Genomic DNA, 20,172 nt, shown 5'->3' with positions numbered 1-20,172 from the left:
GTTCGCGTACCGGGTAGCGTCCCGGTAAGCGTAACAAGGGGAAAACCAAGAGAAACAGTAAAAAAAAAAGTAAGGGAATAGATTTCCAGCAAACTTGGCAAAATTGTAGGGACTGTTTGTTTGATGTGCCTTTGCAAGGCCTCAAGATATGTGCACGTGTGGATTTTGTCTAATTAAGGTTAAAAAAAAAATATATATCTGTAAGCGTGCTCCGGCACGCTTACGTTACGGGTTTTGTTTGCGCTGCAGAGCCGATACGTCACGGTTATGCGACGCGTCATGAGGCGTCTCACGTGGCTACGTGATACGTCACGTAATAAAGAATATATTTTACAGCTATAGATATTAGCTTTTAAAAAACCAATGAAATTCACTGAAAAAACCATAGGTTATAGACCATATATAGTTAGGAATTTGCATTTACAAAACCTTGAAAATTCACTGAAAAAACCATAGGTTAGAGACCATATATAGTTAGCTGGACATTTTATTGACATAAAACCAATGAAATTCCATATATAGTTAGTTGCACTAACTATATATCGCGCACCCGCAATCCACTGCTGATGATGTCACATATTACATCATTCATGACATGGTCAGTGACATCACTGATGACATCACTGATGACATCTCAAATGACATCACTGATGACATCACTGATGACATCTCAAATGACATCACTGATGACATCATGACACACCAATACCAGTTACTGCATACGCACTCACTGATTCCTACGTCTACATACACATTCACTCATTCACCCATACAATCACTCATACATACAGTCACTCATTATTACAACACTATCATATGCACTCATACACCTATGCAGACACTCACACACTGCCACTCATCCATGGAGTTACTCACACACCTAGTCAGTCCTGTAAAGAATCAATCACACTTCCATTTCCTCATCTATACAGTTAAACACAGAACACCATACTTCAGTGACATCACTGATGACATCACTGATGACATCTCAAATGACATCACTGATGACATCTCAAATGACATCACTGATGACATCATGACACACCAATACCAGTTACTACATACGCACTCACTGATTCCTACGTCTACACACACATTCACTCATTCACCCATACAATCACTCATACATACAGTTACTCATTATTACAACACTATCATATGCACTCATACACCTAGTCAGTCCTGTGAAGAATTAATCACACTTCGATTTCCTCATCTATACAGTTAAACACAGAACACCATACTTTTCACACATATACTAACACATACTTACTCTCTTATACAATCACTGATACAAGTACACATTGATATGCACAGAGTCACACACCTCCCAGCCAGCCACACACACACTCAGTCTTCCATACATCCACTCATTCTTCAATATGTAAAACATATTTAAACTTTACAAAAACACACAGACACTAGATGATGTCATCAGTGATGTCATTTGAGATGTCATCAGTGATGTCATCAGTGATGTCACTGACCATGTCATGAATGATGTAATATGTGACATCATCAGCAGTGGATTGCGGGTGCGCGATATATAGTTAGTGCAACTAACTATATATGGAATTTCATTGGTTTTATGTCAATAAAATGTCCAGCTAACTATATATGGTCTCTAAAATATGGTTTTTTCAGTGAATTTTCAAGGTTTTGTAAATGCAAATTCCTAACTATATATGGTCTATAACCTATGGTTTTTTCAGTGAATTATATATATATATATATATATTTATATAAATTCCTAACTATATATGGTCTATAACCTATGGTTTTTTCAGTGAATTATATATATATATATATATTTATATATATTGCTCCATCTTAAACACAACGTCTGTATTCACACAGAAAAGACAAGCATGGACCCAGGTATGTGCAGATTTTTTATTTCTCTTTAGCCAGCTCTGCCACTACGCGTTTCGGGCGATCCCGCCCTTGATCACATGGACTGGTTTCTGGCTATCAGCCGTCTTCAGCCAGGATAGCTATATATATATTTTCTCCACAAGTCACTGTGTGTTGGACCCGGCCTCGTGGCGTGGTCCTACCCCTCCCGCATGGCGGGCCCCGGACGACATCGGCCCTCCATCCAGCCCGGGTCGGCCTCGGGCACACCTCTGCACGCCCTCCAAACCACCAGATCCGCCACCCGGCGGCCCACAACCACTGACACGGCACACTCGGGCCGCCCCAGCATTACCGGTCCGGTGCCCACCCCGGACCCTCATTCCAGGCCCGACGCCATCTTGGGCCCATCACGTCACAGACACGTGGTCCCGGACCAGCCGCGGCCACGGCCCCAGCGAGCCTGCCATCGAGGCACCAAGAACCCTCCGGGTGGTAGAGTGGCCACTCAACCAGAGACAAGGAGAGGGGAGTTTCGATGGCTCTCCAACCGTCCCCGGATGCCTGGTTTGGATCGACCTCCGGCCTCCCTGAGCGCTGGCCCCACCCCCTGCTGGGTGTCTGGACACCATCATCCGGGCCCCTCTGACCCCCAGGCGAGAGGGTCCGGACATCAAAGGACTCCAGACCTATATCTGGGCCAGCCCCGGAGTAGGACGGCGGTTGTATCCCGGAGTCGAGAAGCCCTGCTGACGCTGTCGCGGCTGACCCTGAGGCGAACTCCCCTTGCTGCCCTACCTGGAACCTGCTGGCGCTGCCACGGTCCATCTTCGCTGTAACCACCTTGGAGCCTGCTGGCGCTGCCGCGGTCCATCTTCGCTGTAACCACCTTGGAGCCTGCTGGCGCTGCCGCGGTCCATCTTTGCTGTAACCACCTTGGAGCCTGCTGGCGCTGCCGCGGCCCATCTTTGCTGTAACCACCTTGGAGCCTGCTGGCGCTGCCGCGGTCCATCTTCGCTGTAACCACCTTGGAGCCTGCTGCTGCCACGGTCCATCTTTGCTGTAACCATCTTGGAGCCTGCTGGCGCTGCCGCGGTCCACACAAAGGGAGTGGCGTAAGTCGTATGACGCCGCTAGAAAAACTGCTTATCTGGCCTCAGTTAAGCTTTACCACCGTGCTATTTGTAGAACCCGGGCGGCGTTCTACGCAGCGGAATTTCGTAATAGCCTAAGTCCTACCAAGACTATCTTTAAAACCATAAAAGATCTGATGGCAAAGAGAGTTGCTCCGCAGTTGGATAGGTCCATCTCCCACTGCGAAGCCTTAGCCACTTTTTTCTTGGATAAAGTTAAAAACATCTACCAGGCATTTCCAAGTACTGCGCTACGTGTGATCCCTGCGAGGGGTTCCAGTAGCTGTCCATCACTGCACTCTCTCCCCACTCTCTCGGATGAGGAGTTTGCTAAGTGGGCTCTGCGAGTCAAATCTGGCTCACCTGCAGACCCGCTAAGATCTGCCCTTTTCAGGGATGTTGCTTTTCAGGGACGCACAATAGTGTGCTCACTGATTAACCTCTCCCTGACTTCGGGCCTTGTTCCTGCCAAGTGGAAGCAAGCGGTGGTCTCCCCGATCCTAAAAAACCATCTTTGGATCCTTTAAAACCAGAGAACTACCGCCCCATCTCTCTGCTTCCTTGGCCGGCCAAAGTCATGGAGGCCCACGTAAATCTGGCCCTCGCGGAGCATATGACCCGAGCCAATGTCCTAGATCCCATGCAGAATGGGTTCCGTGCTGGTCACAGCACGGAGACGGCCCTTCTGGCAATGGTTGAACATTTGCGGACTGTGTTGGATGCAGGTCATACGGCAGCGCCTATTCTATTAGATCTTAGCGCTGCCTTTGACACCGTGTCCCATCGCATCCTTCTACACCGCTTAGAGGACATTGGCATCTGTGGTTTGGCTCTGCAATGGTTCCGCTCCTTCCTCAGTGATCGCTCCTTCTGCGTTGCCACCCCTCCTTTCCAGTCCAAGTATCATCCTCTGGACCTGGGGGTTCCCCAGGGCTCCTCGCTGAGTCCCACGCTTTTTAATCTGTACGTGCAGCCGCTGGCTGAGGTCGCTAGGCAGTGGGGCCTAACCATGGTCTCCTATGCCGACGATACTCAGCTAGCGGTTACGATCAGCGGGGATGCCGAGCAGGATGCCCCCAGGTTCCGTAATGGACTGAGAGAGGTGGCCAGCTGGATGAATAACAACTGTCTCCAGCTGAACGCAACAAAAACCGAGGTGATGATCGTTGGAAGGGATGCGGACCATTGGGGGGACAGATGGTGGCCACCTGAGCTGGGGCCGGCCCCGGCACCAGTCTTGGAGCTCAGGAATTTGGGAGTATGGCTCGACCACACTTTGAGCTTTGTGACCCATACCAAAAGAGTGGCGGCTTGCTGCTTTGGGGTATTACGCGGGTTAAGACCTCTGCTTAAATTTTTTGATGCTCCAACAAGACAGCTGGTCATCCAAGCAATGATCATCTCCCGGTTGGACTACGCTAGCTCACTCCTTTTAGGAGCGAACCAAGCTGAGATCCTTCGTCTACAACGGGTACAGAACGCAGCAGCTAGGGCGGTGGTCGGTTTGCCACGGACTTGTCCTACTTCTAACACTCTGCAGTCCTTGCATTGGCTACCGATCAAAAAGAGAATTCATTTCAAGGCCCTTAGCTTGGTTTTTAAAATCCTTCGAGAGTCGGCTCCAGAGATTCTCAATAAACTTATCTCTCCCTACGTTCCCACCCGTTCACTCAGATCTCTTGGTCAATCCCTTGTGGTCGTCCCCCGCTTCAGGCTCTGCCGGATGGGTGGGCGCTCCTTTCGGGTGAAAGCTGCGATTCTTTGGAATGCACTCCCCTTGGAAATCCGTCTCTTGGATGACCTTTTATCTTTTCGTAGGGCTCTGAACACCTATTTGTTTTAATTCTATCTTTTAAGTATTCCTGCTTTTTTGCTGGTTTTAGTGTTGTGTTATGTCCGCCTTTCTCTGCGCCAGGACGCTCCTTCGCTGGAGCAGCTGTGCGCATTAAAAATGTAAATAACATAACATAACATAACTCGCTGAACCATCTTGGAACCTGCTGGCGCTGCCGCGGTCCACACTCGCTGAATCATCTTGGAACCTGCTGGCGCGGTCCACACTCGCTGAATCATCTTGGAACCTGCTGGCGCTGCCGCGGTCCACACTCGCTGAACCATCTTGGAGCCTGCTGGCGCTGCCGCGGCCCAACCTTCCGGAACCCCCCAGCTCGAGGATTGAGAGCTGTGCGTAGGGTCTCCTTGCAACCGACCTCTATAAGACTGTCCCGCTACCTTGCCCCTTGCCACGAGACTTTCCAGATCTCTGGATCTGCTGTATATATTGAAACGTTACTTATTGCCCGATAAAGATTGAAAACTCTATCTACGTGTGGTGTATATTTGTAGTGGTGTGGTTACTCTGCTGTACGATTCTAGGAGAGGGCCCTCCCGTCGGAGGCCTCTCGACATCGCTCGGTCCCTTCTCTGAAGGAGGGGTAGACCTAGGGGTGGTCAGTCAGACACCTTCTGCCTCCCCCGGGTTCACCTTTCTAACATTGGTGGCAGGCGCTGCGATCCGAGCCAACGCAAAATCGTACAGAGAGTGATCTACCCGCTACGACGGGAAAACACACAGAGACCATGACGACCCAAGGAACCAACCTACCTGCCGAATTCCAGAAAGAGAAGATAGAAGAATACAGCCACAAAGAACTAAAACAATTCTGTAAAGACATGGGTATCGCTACCACTGGCCTGAGCACAAAAGAGGACTTCAAATCGGCCCTACAAGCCTGGGTGGAAACCCGAGACAGACCACCCCAAGAGGAGAATGGCCCGACCGGGCAACAGGAAACCAGCGCACCCCCGACGGGGGAAAGAACCGCAACACTAAACGCGGACCTCATCTATGAAGACGCTCGAGAACGAGAGCGCAACCGGCTACACGAAGTGGAGCTTGCACGACTCTGGCTAGACGGAGAACTCCAGCTAGCGGAGAAAAAGATAGCCCTCGAGCAACTACGGCTGGAGGGGGATCTAGAAGAGAAACGGAGACAACGTGACCTCAAAGAAAAACGACTAGCATATGAACACGAACGAGGCCTGAGAGAACTAGAAATCAAGGCCAAGATCAACGAAGATAGCGCGGCCGGGGCCAAGACCTCGGCCCCTCCCGTGGACACCAAGGTTCACCTACCGAAAGATGTAGTCAAAGAATACTACAAGAACGATGATATCCAACAATGGTTCAAAGCCTACGAGGTGGCCATGACCGCCCATCGGGTGCCCCTGAAGGATTGGGGCGCCGGCCTGTGGGGAAAGTTCGTCAACGAAGGGAGGGACGCCCTTCTGGAACTCCCTGACACCGAAATGACCTCCTATGAACACAGGAAAACGGCCCTACTCACGCGCTACGGACTCACCCCCGAAATGTACCGGCAGAGGTTCCGAGACTGTAAAAAAATCCCCGGTACCACTTGGGTAGAATATGTGAACTTTTTTAGCAGAGCCTTCGAGGAGTGGGTCAAAGGCAGTCAGGTCACTACCTACCAGCAGTTGGTCGACCTGATGTTATGGGAGCACCTCTCCAACAACTGCTTCATTGAACTACACAGCACCTCCTCAACAGCAAGTTGACCGAGCCGCGAAAGCTAGCGGTCGAAGCAGATCGGTGGGCGAGCAACCGCGTCCACCGGAACACCACAGGAGAATACGGACGAGGGTCCCCGGGGAACCACTGGCCGCGAGGCGGCGGGTCTGGCATCAGCCGAGGCCGAGACCTCCCGCCGGGGTCTTCGCCCGCCTCCTCTACACCAGCCTCCAGCCCGAGGGGGGCCCATCCAGCCCGACCGGGGCCACGCCCCAACGTTACGTGCCACAGATGCCAGCGGCTGGGTCACTATGCCAATGATCCTCTCTGCCCCATGAACCAGCGGCCCGGCACCACCCGACCCCCCGGTCGACAAATCACTGCAACTGCTCTGAGCGAAGAAAAGGATGAAGAAGAGGAGGTCCCTATGGAACCAGAAGAATGGGAGTCCGCGGCCATGTGCCTCGCCTCCCTGGGCGACAAATACATGATCCCCCGAGACCAGATTCCGATCAACACCCAGAAGTACCGCCAGTGGGTCACCATCAACGGACGCCGGGCCGAGGCTCTCCGTGACACGGGGGCCAGCATAACCGCCGTCCGCTGCCATCTGGTGACCCCGGAACAAATCTTGCCCCACGTTCTGTGCCCTGTCCGGTCAGCGGACAATTCCGAGAGCCTGTGCCAGATGGCTCGCATCCCCTTCGAGTGGGGAGGAGTGTCCGGCATGCTGAAAGTGGACTGCCTCCTAGGGAACGACCTGGAAAGTTCCCCCTGGGCACAGATCGAGCGAAGAGAGCATCTGGGGATGCTAGGCCTTCCTGAATGGGTTTGCGTAACGACCCGATCCATGTCCACCCGGGACGCCGTCCCAACCGAAGACAATCTGCCCGAAGAACCTGAATGGCCGGCACCTCCGCCACCCGCCACTGCCACGGCCGAACCCGAACTGGGGCCGCAGGGCCCCAGCCATGAAGAACTTCCCGAGCTCGGGCCCCTTCTCGAACTAGCCCAGTGGCGCCAAGAAGGGGGCCCCACCCGCGAGCAGTTCCGTCGGGAACAAAAGACATGTCCTTCCCTTGAGGGACTCCGACAACAAGCCGCCACGCAAGCCACAGGAGACTCCTCTGGGTCCCACTGGATCTATTGGGACCAGGACCTCCTGTACAGTGAACAAAAGATCGCCGAGCTGGGGGCCGGCCGAGTGCTAGTCGTCCCCCTCCACTTCAGAGACTTTCTCTTAAACCTGGCACATGATGTGCCCCTCGCCGGGCACCTGGGGCAGGACAAAACCTACAGCCGCCTGGTGACCCACTTTTATTGGCCGAAGATGCGCCGCGATGTGTACAACCACTGCCGAACCTGTCCGACCTGCCAAGCCAGCGGAAAGAGTGGGGGGAAAATCAAGGCCCCACTCCAACCGTTTCCCATGGTGACCACTCCCTTCGAGCGAGTAGGGATCGACATCGTGGGGCCCCTGGATCCTCCAACCTCTCAGGGGCACTGCTTCATCCTCGTCCTGGTGGACCATGCCACCCGCTACCCAGAAGCTATCCCCCTCCGGACTATCACAGCCCCCGTAGTGGGTCGGGCGCTAATGGGGATCTTCTCCAGAGTCGGCTTCCCCCGAGAGGTCGTCAGTGATCGGGGCACAAACTTTATATCGAAATATATGCGGTCCCTGTGGCAACAGTGCAGGGTCGCGTATAAGTTCACCACCCCGTATCACCCTCAAGGGAATGGACTAGTGGAGCGATTTCATAGGACCCTGAAAGGAATGATCAAGGGCCTAGAAGAGCCCCTCCGGCGCAAATGGGACGTTCTGCTGCCATGCCTCCTGTTCGCCTACCGGGAGGTACCCCAGAAGTCCCGGGGGTTCAGCCCCTTTGAACTATTATATGGACACCCGGTGCGAGGCCCCCTCAGCCTGGTCAAGGAAGGCTGGGAGCTGGCCGCCTCCGATACTCCGCCCGAAGTTTTCCGATACCTCTTGACTCTCCGCAACCAGACTCGGAAGTTCCGGGAACTGGCCGAAACCAACCTGAAGGCCAGTCAAGAGGAGATGAAGCGCTGGTATGATGAAAATGCCTCGTCCATTGAATTCGAGCCGGGCCAGCAGGTCTGGGTCATGTCCCCGGTCGACCCCGGCGCCCTCCAGGACAAATGGACGGGGCTCTTCAACGTGGTGGAGCGCAAGAGCCCCGTCACCTACCTAGTGGACATGGAGTCCCCCCGGAACCCCCTCCGGGTCCTACACGCCAATCGGCTCAAGCCCCACTTTGTCCGCACCGAACTGAGCCTGTTGTTGGCTACCGATGACGGAGCAGAGGACGACTCCGAGCCTCTACCAGACCTCCAGAGCACCTCCGAGAAAGATGGCTCCGTCGAGGGAGTCTCCCTCTCTCCCGCGCTGACACCCAAACAGCGCCAGGACTGCCAGAAACTGCTGGGTCAATTTGCGAACTTGTTTTCCCTCACCCCCGGAGTCACCCAGTGGTGTGTTCACGACGTTGACACCGGGGACAGTCCGCCCGTGCGGCACCGAGCCTACCGAGTCCCCGACCGAGTCCGGGCCTGCATCCAAGCCGAAGTTTCCAAGATGCTAGCCCTAGGGGTAGTCGAGCCCTCAGACAGTCCATGGGCCAGTCCCATTGTCCTGGTCCCTAAGGCCGCCGCCCCCGGGGTGCCCCCGGAGCTGCGGTTCTGTGTCGACTACCGGGGACTGAATGCCGTCACCAGTACCGACGCCCATCCCATTCCCCGAGCGGATGAACTGATCGACCGCCTGGGAGCCGCCAGGTACCTCAGCACCTTCGACCTCACGGCCGGATACTGGCAAATCGGCCTCACGCCAGGGGCACAAGAACGATCCGCTTTCTCGACCCCCGATGGCCACTTCCACTTCAACGTGATGCCCTTCGGCATGAAGAATGCTCCGGCCACCTTCCAGAGACTAGTGAATCGGGTGCTGGCAGGGCTGGAAGAGTTCAGTGCCGCCTATCTGGACGATATTGCGGTGTACAGCCTCTGTTGGGACGAGCACCTGACCCACCTCTGGAAGGTCCTGACGGCCCTCCAACGGGCCGGACTAACAATAAAAGCCAGCAAGTGCCAGATCGGTCAAGGTTCCGTGACCTATCTGGGACACCAAGTGGGGAGCGGCCAAGTGGCTCCCCTTCAACCCAAGATCGACGCCATCCAGGCCTGGGAGCCCCCCGTCACCCAGACCGCCGTCCGAGCCTTCCTGGGGCTCACTGGATACTATCGGCGGTTCATAAAGGACTATGGGAGCATTGTGGGGCCCCTCACAGAACTAACCTCCAAGAGACTACCCCCGAAGGTGCACTGGACCCCCGAGTGCCAAGTAGCCTTTGAGACACTAAAGACTGCCATGTGCACCGCCCCGGTGCTCTAGGCCCCCGACTACAGCCGAGAGTTCATCGTCCAAACTGACGCCTCGGAACACGGCATTGGGGCCGTACTGTCCCAAATGAACTCTGACGGAGTTGACCTTCCTGTGGCCTTCATCAGCCGGCGCCTGCTGGCCCGAGAACAACGATGGAGCACCATCGAGAGGGAAGCATTCGCCGTTGTATGGGCCCTAAAGAAGCTCCGGCTCTACCTCTTCGGCACCCACTTCCGAGTACAGACCGACCACCGGCCCCTGCGGTGGTTGATGCAGATGCAGGGCGAGAACCCGAAGTTGCTACGTTGGTCCATCTCCCTCCAAGGGATGAACTTCACCGTGGAGCATCGCCCTGGCAACGACCACGCCAACCCTGACGGCCTCTCCAGATTCTTCCACCTTGGCGAGGAGAATCCCCAAGAAGATGGGTGACTCTCCCCTGCCTTCAGCTGGAGGGGACGTGTGTTGGACCCGGCCTCGTGGCGTGGTCCTACCCCTCCCGCATGGCGGGCCCCGGATGACATCGGCCCTCCATCCAGCCCGGGTCGGCCTCGGGCACACCTCTGCACGCCCTCCAAACCACCAGATCCGCCACCCGGCGGCCCACAACCACTGACACGGCACACTCGGGCCGCACCAGCATTACCGGTCCGGTGCCCACCCCGGACCCTCATTCCAGGCCCGACGCCATCTTGGGCCTATCACGTCACAGACAAGTGGTCCCGGACCAGCCGCGGCCACGGCCCCAGCGAGCCCGCCATCGAGGCACCAAGAACCCTCCGGGTGGTAGAGTGGCCACTCAACCAGAGACAAGGAGAGGGGAGTTTAGATGGCTCTCCAACCGTCCCCGGATGCCTGGTTTCGATCGACCTCCGGCCTCCCTGAGCGCTGGCCCCACCCCCTGCTGGGTGTCTGGACACCATCACCCCGGCCCCTCTGACCCCCAGGCGAGAGGGTCCGGACATCAAAGGACTCCAGACCTATATCTGGGCCAGCCCCGGAGTAGGACGGCGGTTGTATCCCGGAGTCGAGAAGCCCTGCTGACGCTGTCGCGGCTGACCCTGAGACAAACTCCCCTTGCTGCCCTACCTGGAACCTGCTGGCGCTGCCGCGGTCCATCTTCGCTGTAACCACCTTGGAGCCTGCTGCCGCTGCCACGGTCCATCTTCTCTGTAACCACCTTGGAGCCTGCTGGCACTGCCGCGGTCCATCTTTGCTGTAACCACCTTGGAGCCTGCTGGCGCTGTCCATCTTTGCTGTAACCACCTTGGAGCCTGCTGGCGCTGCCGAGGTCCATCTTCGCTGTAACCACCTTGGAGCCTGCTGGTGCTGCCGCGGTCCATCTTTGCTGTAACCATCTTGGAGCCTGCTGGCGCTGCCGCGGTCCACACTCGCTGAACCATCTTGGAACCTGCTGGCGCTGCCGCGGTCCACACTCGCTGAATCATCTTGGAACCTGCTGGCGCTGCCGCGGTCCACACTCGCTGAATCATCTTGGAACCTGCTGGCGCTGCCGCGGTCCACACTCGCTGAACCATCTTGGAGCCTGCTGGCGCTGCCGCGGCTCAACCTTCCGGAACCCCCCAGCTCGAGGATTGAGAGCTGTGCGTAGGGTCTCCTTGCAACCGACCATCTATAAGACTGTCCCGCTACCTTGCCCCTTGCCACGAGACTTTCTAGATCTCTGGATCTGCTGTATATATTGAAACGATACTTATTGCCCGATAAAGATTGAAAACTCTATCTACGTGTGGTGTATATTTGTAGTGGTGTGGTTACTCTGCTGTACGATTCTAGGAGAGGGTCCTCCCGTTGGAGGCCTCTCGACATCGCTCGGTCCCTTCTCTGAAGGAGGGGTAGACCTAGGGGTGGTCAGTCAGACACCTTCTGCCTCCCCCGGGTTCGCCTTTCTAACACTGTGTATAACAGGAAACACTCAGACTCCTCAGCATACTGCAAAAAGTCTTTTAATGGCAAACTCAAAAACGATGCGTGTCAGCTTTACGCCTTGCTCACGCTCGTAGAAGTCAAACAACAGAATAATTATATCCACTTCCTTCTAACCATTAGAAGAAGGACTAACCCTCATCCTGTGTATGTACAATATTAGCAACTGTGGCAGCCATTTTATAATGTGCAAAGTTCATTCAATACATATAGAACTCTATGGCGTTAATACATATGATATGTACGCAATCAATACACTTGCTGTAATTGATCTCAAACAATGATAATGAGTGATTCAATGCATAGTACTGCTAATGAACAAAAAAAATCAACAGTCTGCAGCAAGTCGCATTCATGATGGTCTTGCCAAAGTGGGCATTAAAAAAGGTGGATCCAATGCAAAATTAAGGTACTTAGGAATATAATACAGAAAATATTAATTTCTCTGCAAACACACAAAAACCACCATAACGTAATGGTCTCGCCCAAGTGGGCCAATGCCTAATCCATATAGACAGAAATAATGATGGGGTAATCATCCATGAATATAGCCCATGTGGGCATTAATGTACATCAAGTCCTGGTAGTTGTAATCCCAAGTATCCTAATAAATTCATCAGCATAAAACAATATTAGCCACATATGGTTCTTTAAACAGTTGATAGGTGAAGTGCCCATACCTAGAATATAAAGAGTTAAAATTACTAAAAACCTAAACTGCTGCTATATACATACATTTAGTACAACATTATTAGTCATACAGATGGATTGCCAAATCTTCACTTGAATTTAGACCTTTAGGTGACATACTCTCAAGGTCTATAATGTACCGTGATTCAAGCTTTCTTAGAGACAGTTCTCTATTTCCCCCTCTGACTTCCAAGGTCACAGAGTCAATAACAACCATACGGACGCAGTCTCATCTTGAAGATGACAGGCATGAAAATGAAGAGCTACGGGGTATTGCTTGTTGCTGTATCTTATTGCACGAATGTGCTCCCGAACCCGCTTCTTAGCCTGATGTTTCGTGCTCACCACGTACCATTTATTGCAGTGGCTGATCAAAACATACACACAATATGCCGTATTGCACGTTAATGTTTTTCTAATCAAAAACTCCCTCTTGGAGTTGGGTATCAGTAGTCTATCACAATCAAAACTACCTCTGCAAGCTTTGCAGTTCCTACAACATCTGAATCCAGGTTGGCCCATAAAACTCCCCCTCTATGCTTCTGTGACATGATTGTGGCTCAGCTCATCTCTTAATGAGTGGCTTTTTCTGAAAGTAGTCTGTGGATTACTACCAAGATTTTTCTTAAGATGATCATCTGTCAACAGCACATGCCAATGTTTATTGGAAATCCTGCGTAGCTCACTGGCCTGACCTGAAAAAGTGGTAATGAATCTTATACATTCACTACTCTCTTCCTTTTTTCTAGGATGTAGCAGTTCGTTCCTAGTCACCCTCTCTACTCTGGATACAGCCTCAGGGATGGTCTTCTCACTGTATCCCCATTCTTTAAACCATTTGCACATGATGTACTCCTCACACTTATAGGCAACACCAGTGCTACAGTTTCTTTTGGCGCGTAACAGTTCCCCATAGGGGATAATGTACACAAGATTACGAGGGTGTGAGCTATTGGCACTAAGGATGTTATTCCCAGCGGTCTTTTTCCAAAACAATCTTGTTTCTAAGGTGTTGCCTGTCACCTCTAGGTATACATCCAAAAATTCCATGGAGCTCTTGCTAATATGTTCCGTGAAGGAAAGGTTAAACATATTCACTTTCAACTTATCAATAAAGCATCTGTCCGACTTCTCATCCCCACTCCAAATGAAAGAAATATCATCAATGTATCGCAGCCACAGGACTACACTGCTTTCAAATTCCACCCTTTGCGAGGCCACTTGCTCCTCCCACCAGCCCATGAATACATTTGCATCACTGGGGGCGAAGCAGGTGTCCATCGCAGTGCCCTGTGACTGCCTGTAGATGGTATCATCGAAGATAAAAAAGTTGTTAACCAAACAAAACTCAATCATGTTTAAATCATCTGAGAGTGGTGGAGTAATGAAATGGATTGTGTTTTGAAAAAGTGTTGAATAGCCTGAAGTCCTAGTTCGTGTTAGATACTGGTATACAAACTACTCACATCGAGAGTAACTAAGGTGTAATTGCTCTCCCAATGTATCCCATCAATAATGGTGAGAAAATGTGTAGTATCCCTGAGGTAGGCCAGCAGTGCTACCACATATGATCTACGGTAGTGGTCTTTGAGCCTGGAGGTATTCTCCAGTAATGAACCCATAGAGGAGACTAGGGGTCTCCCTGGGGCGTTTTGGGTATCTTTGTGTCGTTTCGTGACTAAGTAAACAATTGGGATCCTGGGGTGTGCACATTGGAGGTAGTTGTACTCTTCCCACTCCAACAATCCCTTGTCTCTCCATTATACCAATAATTCTCTGTAAGTGGTGTTAGATTTTAATATTTCCGCCATACTGGTTTCACAGTAGCATTTCACATCACTCATCTGTCTTTTCCCTTCCACAAAGGACTTGTGTTTGTCTATAACCACCACATTCCCACCCTTATCCAACTGGTGGATTACAATACTATTGTTGGCTTTCTGGTTATCTATGGCAGCTAGTTGTTCTACAGTTAAGTTCTTTCTATTGCATGGGACTTTTCTGTATCGTATTTTGTTCAAATCTGTTAAAACTCCCTTTCTAAACACATCAGTCGCTTCGCATTGTACATTTGGAAGAACACAGATTTGGGTTTGATTTACTTCCCGGGTTAACCCCTAACTCTTCCCCCAAGTTTCAGAATTGGGTCATATGTTGTCATCAGTTGCCGTGCTGTCCCCCAGGGCATTCACCACATGCAGCATCTCAATGTCAGCAATATTTAGGTTACTCACTTCATCCGAAGTGATCCCAGCCGTATGCCTGTATGATCGGGTGTCAAACCATTTTTTTCAGTTTAAGTTTTCTCGAAAAGAAAAATAAATCAATTCTCGTCTGGTCATAGTTAATATTCAAGGACGGGCAGAAGGATAGCCCCAAAGAGAGGGTCTCAATTTCATCGCTGGAAAGAGACCGCTGAGATAAGTTCACAACAGTCATGTTTTCTGCTTTCTGCCCCTTGTCTCCATTCCCACAGGAGCTTTGTCTTAGCTTTTTCCTCCTCTCTTTGGCTTGACTGTTCCTCTTGCTTTTCCTCTGCCTCCTCGCACCTCTGTGCCACTGGATCTTGACAAAACTCTGTCCTGCTTTGGTTCATCATTTGAAACTGCAATACAAAATTACTCTTCTTTTGTGGATCTTGGGTGAGATCTTGGTAGTTCAACTGCTGTAGTTGATGCGTCTGATAGGCTCCCATCAGAGATTCAGAGATATCACTCTCACTGATTTCTCTTACAGCTGCAGGTACGCGTGGTAAGGCTCCCGCCATTCCCGTCTTATTCTCAAACAGGTGGTCGTATCTTTTGTGGAATGTAAGTGTCCGACCTGATTGATAGTCCTTAAAGTCACGTAGGAATTTACGTTGTTTTTGGCAGTTATTTTGTCCTCAAGTTTCTCGATTTGTACCATTAGGTTCTTCATATGTTCTTCCAATGCATCTTTGGAGACCAGTTGACTGATCTCCAGAAGAACCTTCTCAATTTTCAAAAGAAGTTTGGTTCTGTCTTTGAGTGCGTACTTTACCAGAATACGCATCATAGTTATAGAACACTACTATTTTAAACTACATAGCTATTAAAAAACAATATTTTGTATGTTTTTAACGATATTGGTGTGAAACAATATTATTTTTCTTGATATTTTTATATTTACCATCATGAGTATAGGGATACAATATTTTTGACACAATATTTTTGTTTCACAATATATTTTTTTTTTTTGATATTGTGGCAATGATCCACTACTGGTACATTAATTGGTAATGAAAGTCAACTATTTTGCCACACCCGCTGTACAGTGACTAGAAAGCCATAATTAAATTAAAAACTCACCTGCACTCTCAAGTCCCTTCACTGAACATTTAATGTATGGAACTAGACTAGCGCACATTTTACTGATTATAGCTAAATCATACTGTTAGAGAGTCCCATAGGTTTCATCTACCATGTATTAGTAGAAACTGTCTCACACGTTCTGTGTCAAGTCCATCAGACACGGACATTCAAATATTAAGTGCAGCAAATGTTATTCCTTCAGGCAACATAACCGGCCCCTAGCACTTCCTGTGGCCAATGGATTCTAATGAGCCATCATACCCCCAATCTTTAGATGCCTGAATCAAAATCACAGGGATCCAACTTACATTCTTAGCATGTATACATTGGATCATTGTGTATCGTTATGGAAGTAACTCAATATATTTGTCTGATAAGGATCTATATGACTTCCATAATTATTTAATATAATTTGCCTTTAATTAAACTTACATACTTTATTTACAACTAAGGCTTCTTCACAGGTGTAGACAGTTTTATTGGATCATGTGTTGGATAGGTAGTACCACTCCTCAAGCAGCTCTAAGCAGGTACCCATCCCAGGTAACGATTGACTATATAAACAAAAGTTGTGCCTCGAAAAATGGGCCATAATCCCTGCTTTCGAGTGCTCTAATATCAAAAGATAGGTTTAGGGATGCCATGCATTCAATTTTATTCTACAAATTCTAGGCAGTGTTACTGTGGACTACAGTGGAATATAACACTGTGGAGCTCACTTGACTAGAAAAGGCTCGAAATAGTGGTTTGCAAAATCTATCACTGAACAGTTTCATCCCATTGCATACCATGGGGACTATCTCATAAACTTTGATTTATTAAGGTTCATAGTAAGGTAAATGTCCGCAGTGTAGCTTTCTACCTTATTTAGCATTCACTGCAGACCAATGGCAATCCGAGCATATGAGACTTGATTAGTGGTCTACATTATAAGTTGCAAATGAAAGTCACCTCACTTCGGCGGAAACTTCTTATGTAGGTGCCACCATGCAGCCTTGTTTTAAATTCTTTGGTGCTTTCAATTCCATAAGAGACCGTAACACACGTACACTGTCCTTCTGTAGTTGTATTTCCCAGCAAATGCAGTAATAGTGCTATGGGTACAAGTCTCAAAATAATTATCTTAATTAAGGAATTTCTATTCTTGGATAGTATGACTTAATGACAACTTTTCACCAAATGTCAGTGAAATTTAGACACTAAAGTCCAGAAATAGAATTCCCATTAATCTGCAAACAACAAACTGTATAATGGCCTATACAATATTTCCTGGCGTGCCAGAAGAACAGGGGCAGCCAGAGACATGTTTCACCATACCGAGAGAGCAGCCCATCAGGTATTCTCAGATTTCCTAACAGGAAAGACGACTGCTAGAATATTGGATGTTTTGCATTGGGGCCTCTTATTTAATATGCTATCTGGTCCGCATGAAATGTCAGCCTGCATTCTTTCATTTCCTGTAGTGCCCTGAGGCCGTTGAAGAGGTGGAGGGCAAAGAGATCGAAAATTCTCATTTCATCCTCTCTCCTTCTACTACCATTCTCTCTGTTTCGCTCTTATGCGCCCACTCCTGGAAGAACAGCTGCTCAAAGGAGTACAAATCTGGAAAAAGTTTAAGGGGAACTGGTAAACCCTTCTTCATTTCCTGCAGCTGCTAACAATCTGGCACCTTGCTGGAGGCCAAGATGGGGATTAAAGAGACTGTTTTCCCCTTTGGGATAAGGATAGGGCCCAACCAAGATGATAAGTGTATTTTTATGCTTCGAATGCAGAATTTGCTCATCAGCCACCTCAGTTACTTAAAGCTACAAGCACCTAGGTGTCTGCAGAAACCTGGTTCATAAAATGGAATAGTTTAGTGATTGACACCTTAACTGTGGGCTATACTTATAACCATTTTGCTGTAAAAAAGTTAAGTATTAGTTCTAACTTGCATCAGAGAGGCTCGATTGTGAGAGCTTCCTGGTACCTACCAATACGGGTGTCTGTACTTGCAGTGCAAATTGTTACTGGAGTGAAAAAAGTATTAATGAGGAATAAAATGGAGTAAATGGCCTGCAAAAACTCGGAGTATTGGAGTTCTCCTGCAACCCTAGAACTTAAAACCACCCACGTCCCACGTGGGGAGGCACACCCAGTAAGCAGTCCTGAAAAAAACCGATTTCAACTTCAAATAAATGCCCTCTCGAAGGGAACTACAGTTCCCTGTTTCGATTTTCATTAGAAAACGTTCTCTTTTAGTGCGCCTCTAAGTCAAAAGAAAACCGGATTACAAAAATGGTCTATACAACAGTGGCAGCTCCTCCGCTAAGGCGGCAGAGCATCGCCCCATTGAAAAAAAAGGAAAAATAATATGATAATAACTACTGGTATTATTATTTTATTTTTCCTATATACTTAAGTGGCTCTTGGGTGGGGCTGACGGTGTAGGGAGAGGAGTGGTTTTCAATCCTGAAGTGTGCAGGACTGCCTTCACAGGCCGCTCCAAGCAGTCGTGCGCACTTTGCATGTCCCCCACCAGGCTGCATTACACAGCCTGGTGAGGAATATGCAAATCCTCCCAGCCCCTGTATGAGCGCCGATCCATGGCGCTCAGAGCAATAAAAGCAGCGTTGTGATTGGCTATAGGGAGGTTGGGAGGGCTGGTACTTCCTGCTGCTGGCCGGGAGTGCAGGAAGATGTCAGAGGGACGAGAACGAAGTAGAGGCGGTGGCCATTTTAGGTAAGTGCATGGTCGGCGACTGGCTGCCGCCCCCCCCAACTCACCACACCAAACCCAGGATACAGGCTCATGAAACATGGTTAACTTTTGGAAGGCGGGGGGTCGCGAAACCCCCCGGCCGTATTTATTAAGATATAAGATCATAAAATTTAATTGCATGATAAACGTTTCATACAAAAATCATCAGGACATTAGATACAATATTGTCAACAAATTTGAGAGCCTAACCTTAACAGAGACTCTAATACAGATTGTTTCCTAACCAAATCTAACATCCTCATCTAGATTTTTGTACACTACATTTCTGGCCATATGGCAAGGTCGCTAACCGGTGTCAGGTCCTACAAGCTGCGCCTTACCTAGAGATGTGCGCATGCGCAGCCGGGCCCGGTAATTACCCGGTCCACGCCGTGAACTCCATTTACCCACTAAAGGAGGGCCCTTACTCTGCGCCATCCGGTGACGTCATAAGTATGCGCGCGCGGGGTGGCTACCAGCCTAAGGAAAGCGTGACTACTCCAACCCGCGGCCCTTTGAAGCACCAGTTACCTTGCCCCTGAAGTTCTAGGAGGGGCCAATGGCCCCTCCCCCTGGGCGGGAACCTCCATGGGATGATGCCCGCCCCCTCAGACCTTAAAATTAGCTGCTCACCGGCCATGACCTTACCGCATGCCCCACACCTAATAAATACGACGACCTATGGGAAAAATTCTAATGGACAACTACTCTCAGCTAAATCACATCCCGCATCAACGTATCTACAAAAGGAAAAAAGGCCTAAACACAATTGGAACAACAAAACATATTTCAACACATATCCGTAAAAGGGGAAAAAATTCCTAAAGAAAGCATCATCAGCAAAATATACAAAGCACATACAGTTCGCTATGCCTAGAAAATTGAAAACAATAACCTTACAAATTTACACCTAAACCAAACTAGTACAACATTGACCATTTTGTTCCAGGGATGGTGGGAGGGGAAACAAGAAGCCCCCGAGCGCGGGGCACGACACGCTGTGGGGGAGCCTCCAGGGCACAAGAGGGTCTCCCGGGCGCTCCCTGCCTCTTTATCCCTAAGGGGCCCGAGGGGGGGGCGGCTACGCCCCCCACCCGGCCCCTCCTGCCGCCCGCCCCCCTGACCCGGAAGTCCTACAATGACATCCGGGCCAGGGAGGGCACCACCCAATCGGTGGTGAGGTGCGCCCGGAAGGGCACGCCCCACCACGAGAGGCTTGGAGGGGGAGGCGGTCGCCGCGCCGCCATGCGGGCGGGGGGCCAAGAGCCCCCCCTTTTCACATGGTCGGCGACCGGCTGCCGCCCCCCACAACTCACCACACCAAACCCAGGATACAGGCTCATGAAACATGGTTAACTTTTGGAAGGCGGGGGGTCGCGAAACCCCCCGGCCGTATTTATTAAGATATAAGATCATAAAATTTAATTGCATGATAAACGTTTTATACAAAAATCATCAGGACATTAGATACAATATTGTCAACAAATTTGAGAGCCTAACCTTAACAGAGACTCTAATACAGATTGTTTCCTAACCGAATC

The sequence above is a fragment of the Lissotriton helveticus genome, chromosome 12, assembly GCF_964261635.1.
Source record: "Lissotriton helveticus chromosome 12, aLisHel1.1, whole genome shotgun sequence".
NCBI lineage: Eukaryota > Metazoa > Chordata > Amphibia > Caudata > Salamandridae > Lissotriton > Lissotriton helveticus.
Note: the sequence above shows the minus strand (reverse complement) of the source record.